Consider the following 10,542-nt stretch of genomic DNA (forward strand, 5'->3'; position numbering starts at 1 on the left):
GCTCCCAGACTGCTGCGCTGGGCATCACAAAATGGGGAAGAGATGGCCAGCCCTCTGTGGAGATAGAGGTGGTTAGGGACTATTTAGAAAAGCTGGACGTGCACAAGTCCATGGGGCCGGACGAGTTGCATCCGAGAGTGCTGAAGGAATTGGCGGCTGTGATTGCAGAGCCATTGGCCATTATCTTTGAAAACTCGTGGCGAACGGGGGAAGTCCCGGATGACTGGAAAAAGGCTAATGTAGTGCCAATCTTTAAAAAAGGGAAGAAGGAGGATCCTGGGAACTACAGGCCAGTCAGCCTCGCCTCAGTCCCTGGAAAAATCATGGAGCAGGTCCTCAAAGAATCAATCCTGAAGCACTTGCATGAGAGAAAAGTGATCAGGAACAGCCAGCATGGATTCACCAAGGGAAGGTCATGCCTGACTATTCTAATCGCCTTTTCTGATGAGATTACTGGTTCTGTGGATGAAGGGAAAGCAGTGGATGTATTGTTTCTTGACTTTAGCAAAGCTTTTGACACGGTCTCCCACAGTATTCTTGTCAGCAAGTTAAGGAAGTATGGGCTGGATGAATGCACTACAAGGTGGGTAGAAAGCTGGCTAGATTGTCGGGCTCAACGGGTAGTGATCAATGGCTCCATGTCTAGTTGGCAGCCGGTGTCAAGTGGAGTGCCCCAGGGGTCGGTCCTGGGGCCGGTTTTGTTCAATATCTTCATAAATGATCTGGAGGATGGTGTAGATTGCACTCTCAGCAAATTTGCGGATGATACTAAACTGGGAGGAGTGGTAGATACGCTGGAGGGGAGGGATAGGATACAGAAGGACCTAGACAAATTGGAGGATTGGGCCAAAAGAAATCTGATGAGGTTCAATAAGGATAAGTGCAGGGTCCTGCACTTAGGACGGAAGAACCCAATGCACAGCTACAGACTAGGGACCGAATGGCTAGGCAGCAGTTCTGCGGAAAAGGACCTAGGGGTGACAGTGGATGAAAAGCTGGATATGAGTCAACAGTGTGCCCTTGTTGCCAAGAAGGCCAATGGCATTTTGGGATGTATAAGTAGGGGCATAGCGAGCAGATCGAGGGACGTGATCGTTCCCCTCTATTCGACATTGGTGAGGCCTCATCTGGAGTACTGTGTCCAGTTTTGGGCCCCACACTACAAGAAGGATGTGGATAAATTGGAGAGAGTCCAGCGAAGGGCAACAAAAATGATTAGGGGTCTAGAACACATGACTTATGAGGAGAGGCTGAGGGAGCTGGGATTGTTTAGTCTGCAGAAGAGAAGAATGAGGGGGGATTTGATAGCTGCTTTCAACTACCTGAAAGGGGGTTCCAAAGAGGATGGCTCTAGACTGTTCTCAATGGTAGCAGATGACAGAACGAGGAGTAATGGTCTCAAGTTGCAGTGGGGGAGGTTTAGATTGGATATTAGGAAAAACTTTTTCACTATGAGGGTGGTGAAACACTGGAATGCGTTACCTAGGGAGGTGGTAGAATCTCCTTCCTTAGAGGTTTTTAAGGTCAGGCTTGACAAAGCCCTGGCTGGGATGATTTAACTGGGAATTGGTCCTGCTTCGAGCAGGGGGTTGGACTAGATGACCTTCTGGGGTCCCTTCCAACCCTGATATTCTATGATTCTATGATTCTATGAACTATCAGCATTCCAGTGAGTGATTTAGCCTACATCCTCACTGCAAAGATGGCAGGTTCCTTCCAGACCAGCTACAGCAGAGCGCAGGCTCTAACCCACCCCACGCCTCCAAACTCAGGAAAAGGTTTTTGTGTGTAGACGGCAGAGGGTTGGTCTAAAAGCCACAAAAGCATTTGAGCTAACTCTGCAGTGAGGACATACCCTGTCTTTTAACAGGGTGCTGCAAATGTTTCAAGGCAAAACAAAATCAGATTTTAGCAGGAAGATGCTCTTTGAGACATTCATGTAGATTGTACAACATGAGATACCAAATGTTCATAAGTTTTTATATCACTTGCAGCTGAACTCTGTTCTGCATTATGTATATAATTCACACTGTTTCATAAAGAGGGATGTCGGTGGTGTTAAGTCCGTATAAAACATCACTGTCAAGCTGAGCTAGGTTTAAAGTAGTGTCTTAGAGGGGAGAGGACATTTATTACCAGTAAATTCACCCAGTCTTGGGCTATTTCTACACGGTCCCGTAATTCAGACTATGGAGGTGTGAACTGCAAGTACACACGAAAGTGCTGTGCTGAAACTGTCCCGTATGGGCACTGCTGCCATAGACCGTTTGAAGAAAACTACCCCCACATGAACTTAGGTACCTTTTAGTTCACACCTGCAGTATCCACGGGGTAAGGGGTGGGTTTTCAGTGCAGCTCTTTGGTATGTGCTGCAATTCATGCCCCTGTAGTCCAAACTACAGGGCCATGTAGCCAAGCCCTTGGTTTTCCTGTTTCCAGTAAGGGTTGTATGTCTGTACAAGAATGATAGTGAAAGCGTTGATTAAATTAATATATTTATTAAATTATACCAATTGAAAAAGCATGGACTGATAAATGTATACCTGAATTTTAAGTAACGTCTCGCCAAAGAGTCAGAAGCCCTTTTGTAAAATGGTTCCCTAAATAGAACTGTCCATTAAAAGTACTTTGTAGTTTTAAGCAGTCTTTCTCTCTTCATTTTACCCCACATTATTGTGAAGCTTTGTACTGAAGTTTGGAGTGTTGTCTCTGCCACACTATCTGAAGTGGTTCATGACTGTGAATGCCAACCTCAGGGCAGAGTTTAAAAAAGCAGGACTGAGACTCCCAAACTGGTGGTATGTTCTATAACTAGATTTCACCAACCCAGTAACAAATGTAAACTCCTGAAGCATTATAGCAGTCTTACTACAGAGTACCAGACAATCCCTTGGGCACGCCGGTGTATCTTGCCACCCCGGAAAGCTGGACTTAGAGATAATTGGTCACCATAAATCAAAGATCACAAAAGATTCAGGTTGCTTTCAGTCCCATGAGACCAGCCACTTACCCCAGGTCAATTTGTACCTCAGATCTCACACCAAAGACGTCACTTGTAGCCAATGCTATGGTAAACTAAGGATTTATTAACTAAGAAAAGAAATAAAAGAGTTATTACAATGTTAAAGCAAGCAAACGTAAATACACAAATGAGTTACAGTCTATGGTTTTAACAGGTGACAGAGCTGTAGTAATCTGTCAGCTCTGAATGTCTTTTAGGGCTACCCCAGGTTGACCCTGGGGATCTCTACTTCTGTTTCGTAGCTCCGGCCCTGTCAGAGTCCAGACAGCAAAAGAGATGAAAAATTTTCTTGTTGGGTATCTTTATTTCCTTCTTCCAGCATTCACGCTGATGGGATGAGCCCTTTTGCACATCGCCTCTTCATGGATGTGCAGGGGCAATTAGCAATATCTTTGTACTGTGATGTCCCACAATGGCCCATTTAGTTTTGATAGTCCTTCCTGATGGGCAAGAGGTAATACATTTTCATAGGGATTTAGCATTTTTCACAAGGTACAGTTTTTTCTTGTTTGGTGAGTTGCATAGTTCACAATATATATTTTACAGCTATAGCACAAACACTGTAGAATGACCTTATAGCATGGGAGATTGACACTAATATATGTAGATTAATACATGTAGCGCCTTACAAGCATTTCATAAAGGACTAAATACTAAACACATTGTTATAAGTTCAATACCCGTCTTAACCATGCTAGCACACGGGTGAGCTGGACTGGTTTCCAGCAATGAATTTGTCAGTGCTTGGCTGAGGCCTTAAAGCCTTGGCAAGAGCTGGCAGCTGGTAAACCAGCATCACTGTCCGTATGGCTTGGAGAAGGAGTCCAGCAAAGGTAGCAGCCACTATCCCACAACAGATTCATTTCTTATCTTTTCTGTATGTATGACTATTTTTTCTATGTGCTGCTGCTAACATTATGTGAATCAGGCAGTGCGAATATGCATCACCTTAACACACACTCTCAGCTCCGTTGGTACAGAGCTTCTGGGCAAACTTTGTTAGCTTCTCAGCTAATGCTGACACAAAGGAAAGCATCTAAATGCTTTTACGGTCTATGAGCTACAGAATCACGGTGGGGAATCCCATCTGTGCTCTTGGTGCCATTCCTGAACAACATTCCTTGATCAGTTTTATTCCAAATCATTTCACTCCCCGCTAGACTCCTCTAGAGAAAAGGGCTATGTGTACACAAGGATTTTTCAGACACAAAATTCCCAGGGGGTGCCCCTCTGCTAGTGGTAGCACGGTGCAGGCTGTAGCATTGAAAAGGCTGTTTTTATCACTGTGTGGACCAACGCTGACCAGATTATTAACACTATATGACACACAAGCCTTTATCTATGTTGTAGGGTTAATATTCTACGTTAGGCCAAGCTATTGCAAGTGTACTTTACCATGTCCAGTGACTTGCAAAGAAAAAGGTCATTACAGAGTTTGTTAAATCTAGAAACATGTTTACTGCTGTCTCATCACATCAGTTTGGCACTTAGAACCTGTACCCCTTATCTGCATGATCCGGTTTAAACTTGTTCCTGATATACAGCTTGTCCAGTCTTGATTTTTATCTCTAAATGTTACAGTTTTACCAATTTGCTAATCATTAAGATAATTTAAAAGACCAAGTCATGCTTATTAGCTAAATGGTTGTTGCACTTTAGTTAACATGCAAAGGATGTTCCCATGCCGCAGTTAGCTAATAACACATTATAATTAATAATCCCTGGAAAAGCATCCTGTCAGCAAGAGCTTTGATGGTGTTTTCCTAATGCGCTGAGATTATTGCCATTAGGACTTTTCTGTTGTGTCAGATAAATGACTGAAAACATCATTTTAAAATTAGCTTGATTTCCCTAATCCAACAAGATCAGGACATTTGGACCCATTAACTTTTTTTTTTTTTTTTGCATAAATCTATTGCAGATTTTTCTGTACCACTTCATGCTGTTTTGCACAATTTCCTTCCAACTCGGTATCCTCTTTCTACTGAATCAAACAACTGATGAGAAAGAGGCTGAGTCAATAGTTCTGCTATAAATTCAGGGCCCAGTCCTTTGAGGTGCTGTGCACTTTCTAAGGTGTTCATCTCCCACTGAAGTCATGGACAAGTGGGAGCTCCTTTGTGAAAGTTCTCATGAATCTGGCAGAGATCAAGGCCCTGATTCAGCAAAACACTTAAGCATGTGCATAATTTTATACAAAACCCATTAAAGTTAAGCACGTGCTTACGCCAGAGATTTTCAAACTGTGGAGTGTGCACCACTAGGGGGTGTGGAGGAACCTTCGGGGAGGCAAGTAGTGATGCCAGGCAGCTCGGGCTAGCTCTGCACATTGGGGGTTTGGGGAGGGAGTGCCACATCCACCTCCTGACTCACTTCAGCAGGCCACCCAGCCTGTGGGTCAGTGTCAATGCCTCCATGCCCAGTGCTGGCTCCGCCTCCATGCCCACTGCCTTCTCCCACCCCGAAAACCTGAGTGGGGAGGGGCAAGTATTGGGGGTGCACAACCAAAAATTGTAACTAAAGGAGAGGACTTGGCTCAAAAGAAGGAGGACCTCATAGAAGAAATGGTTGTAGGAGACAACCTTGATTCAGGTGATCATGAGCTAATTCAGTTCAAACTGAACGGAAGGATAAACAAAAATAAATCTGTGACTAGGGTTTTTGATTTCAAAAGGACTGACTTTCAAAAATTAAGGAAATTAGTTAGGGAAGTGGATTGGACTGAAGAATTTATGGATCTAAAGGCAGAGGAGGCCTGGGATTACCTCAAATCAAAGCTGCAGAACTATCGGAAGCCTGCATCCCAAGAAAGGGGAAAAAATTCATAGGCAGGAGCTGTAGACCAAGCTGGATGAGCAAGCATCTCAGAGAGGTGATTAAGAAAAAGCAGAAAGCATACAGGGAGTGGAAGATGGGAGGGATCAGCAAGGAAAGCTACCTTATTGAGGCCAGAACACGTAGGGATGAAGAGAGAAAGGATAAAAGTCAAGGAGAGTTGGACCTTGCAAAGGGAATTAAAACCAATATTAAAAGATTCTATAGCCATATAAATAAGAAGAAAACAAAGAAAGAAGAAGTGGGACCACTAAACACTGAGGATGGAGTGGCGGTTAAGGATAATCTAGGCATGGCCCAATATCTAAACAAATACTTTGCCTCAGTCTTGAGGCTAATGAAGATCTTAGGGATAATGGTAGCATGACAAATGGGAATGAGGATATGGAGGTAGATATTATCATATCTGAGGTAGAAGCGAAACTTGAACAGCTTAATGGGACTAAATCGGGGGCCCACGTAATCTTCATCCAAGAATATTAAAGGAATTGACACATGAAATTGCAAGCCCATTAGCAAGAATTTTTAATGAATCTGTAAACTCAGGGGTTGTACCGTATGACTGGAGAATTGCTAACATAGTTCCTATTTTTAAGAAAGGGAAAAAAAGTGATCTGGGTAACTACAGGCCTGTTAGTTTGACATCTGTAGTATGCAAGGTCTTGGAAAAAATTTTGAAGGAGAAAGTAGTTAAGGACATTGAGGTCAATGGTAAATGGGACAAAATACAACATGGTTTTACAAAACTGTGCCAAACCAACCTGATCTCCTTCTTTGAGAAAGTAACAGATTTTTTAGACAAAGGAAACTCAGTGGATCTAATTTACCTAGATTTCAGTAAGGCGTTTGATACAGTGCCACATGGGGAATTATTAGTTAAATTGGAAAAGATGGGGATCAATATGAAAATTGAAAGGTGGATAAGGAATTGGTTAAAGGGGAGACTACAGCGGGTCCTACTGAAAGGTGAACTGTCAGGCTGGAGGGAGGTTACCAGTGAAGTTCCTGAAGGATCAGTTTTGGGACCAATTTTATTTAATCTTTTTATTACTGACCTCGGCACAAAAATTGGAAGTGTGCTAATAAAGTTTGTGGATGATACAAAGCTGGGAGGTATTGCCAATTTAGAGAAGGACCGGGATATCATAAATGAGGATCTGGATGACCTTGTAAACTGGAGTAATAGTAATAGGATGAAATGTAATAGTGAGAAGTGTAAGGTTATGCATTTAGGGATTAATAACAAGAATTTTAGTTATAAGCTGGGGACGCATCAATTAGAAGTAATGGAGGAGGAGAAGGACCTTGGAGTTTTGGTTGACCACAGGATGACTATGAGCCGCCAATGTGATATGGCTGTGGAAAAAGCTAATGCGGTCTTGGCATGCGTCAGGTGAGGTATTTCCAGTAGAGATAAGGAGGTGTTGGTACCGTTATACAAGGCACTGGTCAGACCTCATCTGGAATACTGTGTGCAGTTCTGGTCTCCCATGTTTAAGAAGGATGAATTCAAACTGGAGCAGGTACAGAGAAGGGCTACTAGGATGATCCGAGGAATGGAAAACCTGTCTTATGAAAGGAGAGTCAAGGAGCTTGGCTTGTTTAGCCTAACCAAAAGAAGGCTGAGGAGAGAGATGATTGCTCTCTATAAATATATCAGAGGGATAAATACCAGGGAGGGAGAGGAATTATTTAAACTCAGGGTATGTTTACACTACGAAATTAGATCGAATTTATAGAAGTCGGTTTTGTAGAAAGCGGTTTTATACAGTTGATTGTGTGTGTCCCCACACAAGTGCTCTAAGTGCATGTAGTCGGCGGAGTGTGTCCACAGTACCGAGACAACCGTCGACTTCCGGAGCGTTGCACTGTGGGTGGCTATCCCACAGTTCCCACAGTCTCCGCCGCCCATCTGAATTCTGGGTAGAAATCCCAGTGCCTGATGGGGCTAAAACATTGTCACGGGTGGTTCTGGGTACATATTGTCAGGCCCCCGTTCCCTCCCTCCCTCCGTGAAAGCAAGGGCAGACAATCGTTTTGCGCCTTTTTTCTCGAGTTACCTGTGCAGACGCCATACCACGGCAAGCATGGAGCCCGCTCAGCTAACCATCACCATATGTCTCCTGGGTGCTGGCAGATATGGTACTGCATTGCTACACAGCAGCAGTTAATTGCCTTTTGGCAATAGACAGTGCAGTATGACTGGTAGCCATCATTGATGTAGTCCTGGGTGCTCTTTTAATCGGGCGCCTGGGCAAACATGGGAGTGACTCAGCCAGGTCATTTCCCTTTTAAGTTTCGTCTCGTGGCAATTCAGTCCTACCGGCAATCTCCAGCCAGCAGAAGATGATGGCTAGTTGTCATACTGCACCGTCTTGTGCCGAGCACCCAGGAGATGATGACGGCTAGCGGTCGTACTGCACAGTCTGCTGCCAGCAAGATGTATAAAGATAGATGAAGTGGCTCAAAACAAGAAACAGACCAGATTTGTTTTGTATTCATTTTCTCCTCCTTCCCTCTGTGAAATCAACGGCCTGCCAAACCCAGTTTTGAGTTCTATCCTTGAGGTTTTGAGTTCTATCCTTGAGGGGGCCATTCAGTTTCTCGCAAAGCCACCCCCTTTGTTGATTTTAATTGCCTGTAAGCCAATCCTGTAAGCCATGTTGTCAGTCGCCCCCCGCTCCATCAGGGTAACGGCAGACAATCGTTCCGCGCCTTTTTTCTGTGCAGACGCCATACCACGGCAAGCATGGAGCCTGCTCAGATCACTTTGGCAATTAGGAGCACATTAAACACCACGCGCATTATCCAGCAGTATATGCGGCACCGGAACCTGGCAAAGCGATACCGGGCAAGTAGGCGACGTCAGCGCGGTAACGTGAGTGATGAGGACATGGACACAGACTTCACTCAAAGCAAAGGCCCTGGCAATGTGGGCATCATGGTGCTAATAGGGCAGGCTCATGCAGTGGAACGCTGATTCTAGGCCCGGGAAACAAGCACAGACTGGTGGGACTGCATAGTGTTGCAGGTCTGGGACGATTCCCAGTGGTTGCAAAACGTTCGCATGCATAAGGGCGCTTTCATGGAACTTTGTGACTTGCTTTCCCCTGCCCTGAGGAGCAAGAATACCAAGATGAGAGCAGCCCTCACAGTTGAGAAGCAAATGGCAATAGCCCTGTGGAAGCTTGCAAAGCCAGACAGCTACCGGTCAGTTGGGAATCAATTTGGAGTGGGCAAACTGTGGGGGCTGCTGTGATGCACATAGCCCACGCAATCAAAGATCTGCTGGTATCAAGGGTAGTGACCCTGGGAAATGTGCAGGTCATAGTGGATGGCTTTCCCTAACTGTGGTGGGGCCATAGACGGAACCCATATCCCTATCTTGGCACCAGAGCACCAAGCCGGTGAGTACATAAACTGCAAGGGGTACTTTTCAGTAGTGCTGCAAGCACTGGTGGATCACAAGGGACGTTTCACCAACATCAGCGTGGGATGGCCAGGAAAGGTACATGAAGCTCGCATCTTCAGGAACTCTGGTCTGTTTCAAAAGCTGCAAGAAGGGACTTTATTCCCAGATCAGAAAATAACCGTTGGGGATGTTGAAATGCCTATATGTATCCTTGGGGACCCAGCCTACCTCTTAATGCCATGGCTCATGAAGCCGTACACAGGCAGCCTGGACAGTAGTCAGGAGCTGTTCAACTACAGGCTGAGCAAGTGCAGAATGGTGGTAGAATGTGCATTTGGACGTTTAAAAGCACACTGGCGCAGTTTACTGACTCGGTTAGACCTCAGCAAAACCAATATTCCCACTGTTATTACTGCTTGCTGTGCGCTCCATAATATCTGTGAGAATAAGGGGGAGAGGTTTATGGCAGGGTGGGAGGTTGAGGCAAATCGCCTGGCTGCTGGTTTCGCACAGCCAGACACCAGGGTGGTTAGAAGAGCACAGGAGGGCACGGTGCGCATCAGGGAAGCTTTGAAAACCAGTTTCATGACTGGACAGGCTACGGTGTGAAAGTTCTGTTTGTTTCTCCATGATGAAACCCACCGCCCCTTGGTTCACTCTACTTCCCTGTAAGCTAACCACCCTCCCCTCCTCCCTTCGATCACCGCTGTCAGAGGCAATAAGGTCATTGTTGCTTCACATTCATGCATTCTTTATTCATTCATCACACAAATAGGAGGATAACTACCAAGGTAGCCCAGGAGGGGTGGTGGAGGAGAGAAGCACCAGGAGGGGTGGTGGAGGAGGGAAGGACAAGGCCACACAGCACTTTAAAAGTTTAAAACTTTAAAACTTATTGAATGCCAGCCTTCTGTTGCTTGGGCAATCCTCTGGGGTAGAGTGGCCGGAGGCCCTCCCATCGCATTCTTGGGCATCTGGGTGTGGAGGGTATGGAACTTGGGGAGGAGGGCGGTTGGTTACACAGGGGCTGTAGTGGCGGTCTGTGCTCCAGCTGCCTTTCCTGCAGCTCAACCATACGCTGGAGCATATTAGTTTGATCTTCCAGCAGCCTCAGCATTGAATCCTGCCTCCTCTCATCACGCTGCCGCCACCTTTCAGCTTCAGCCCACCACTTAATCTCTTCAGCCTGCCACTTACTTTCTTCTGCCCACCACCTCTCCTCCCGGTCATATTGTGCTTTTCTGCACTCTGACATTGTCTGCCTCCACACAGT

Source organism: Caretta caretta, chromosome 9 (genome assembly GCF_965140235.1).
Source record: "Caretta caretta isolate rCarCar2 chromosome 9, rCarCar1.hap1, whole genome shotgun sequence".
In the NCBI taxonomy this organism is placed as follows: Eukaryota; Metazoa; Chordata; order Testudines; family Cheloniidae; genus Caretta; species Caretta caretta.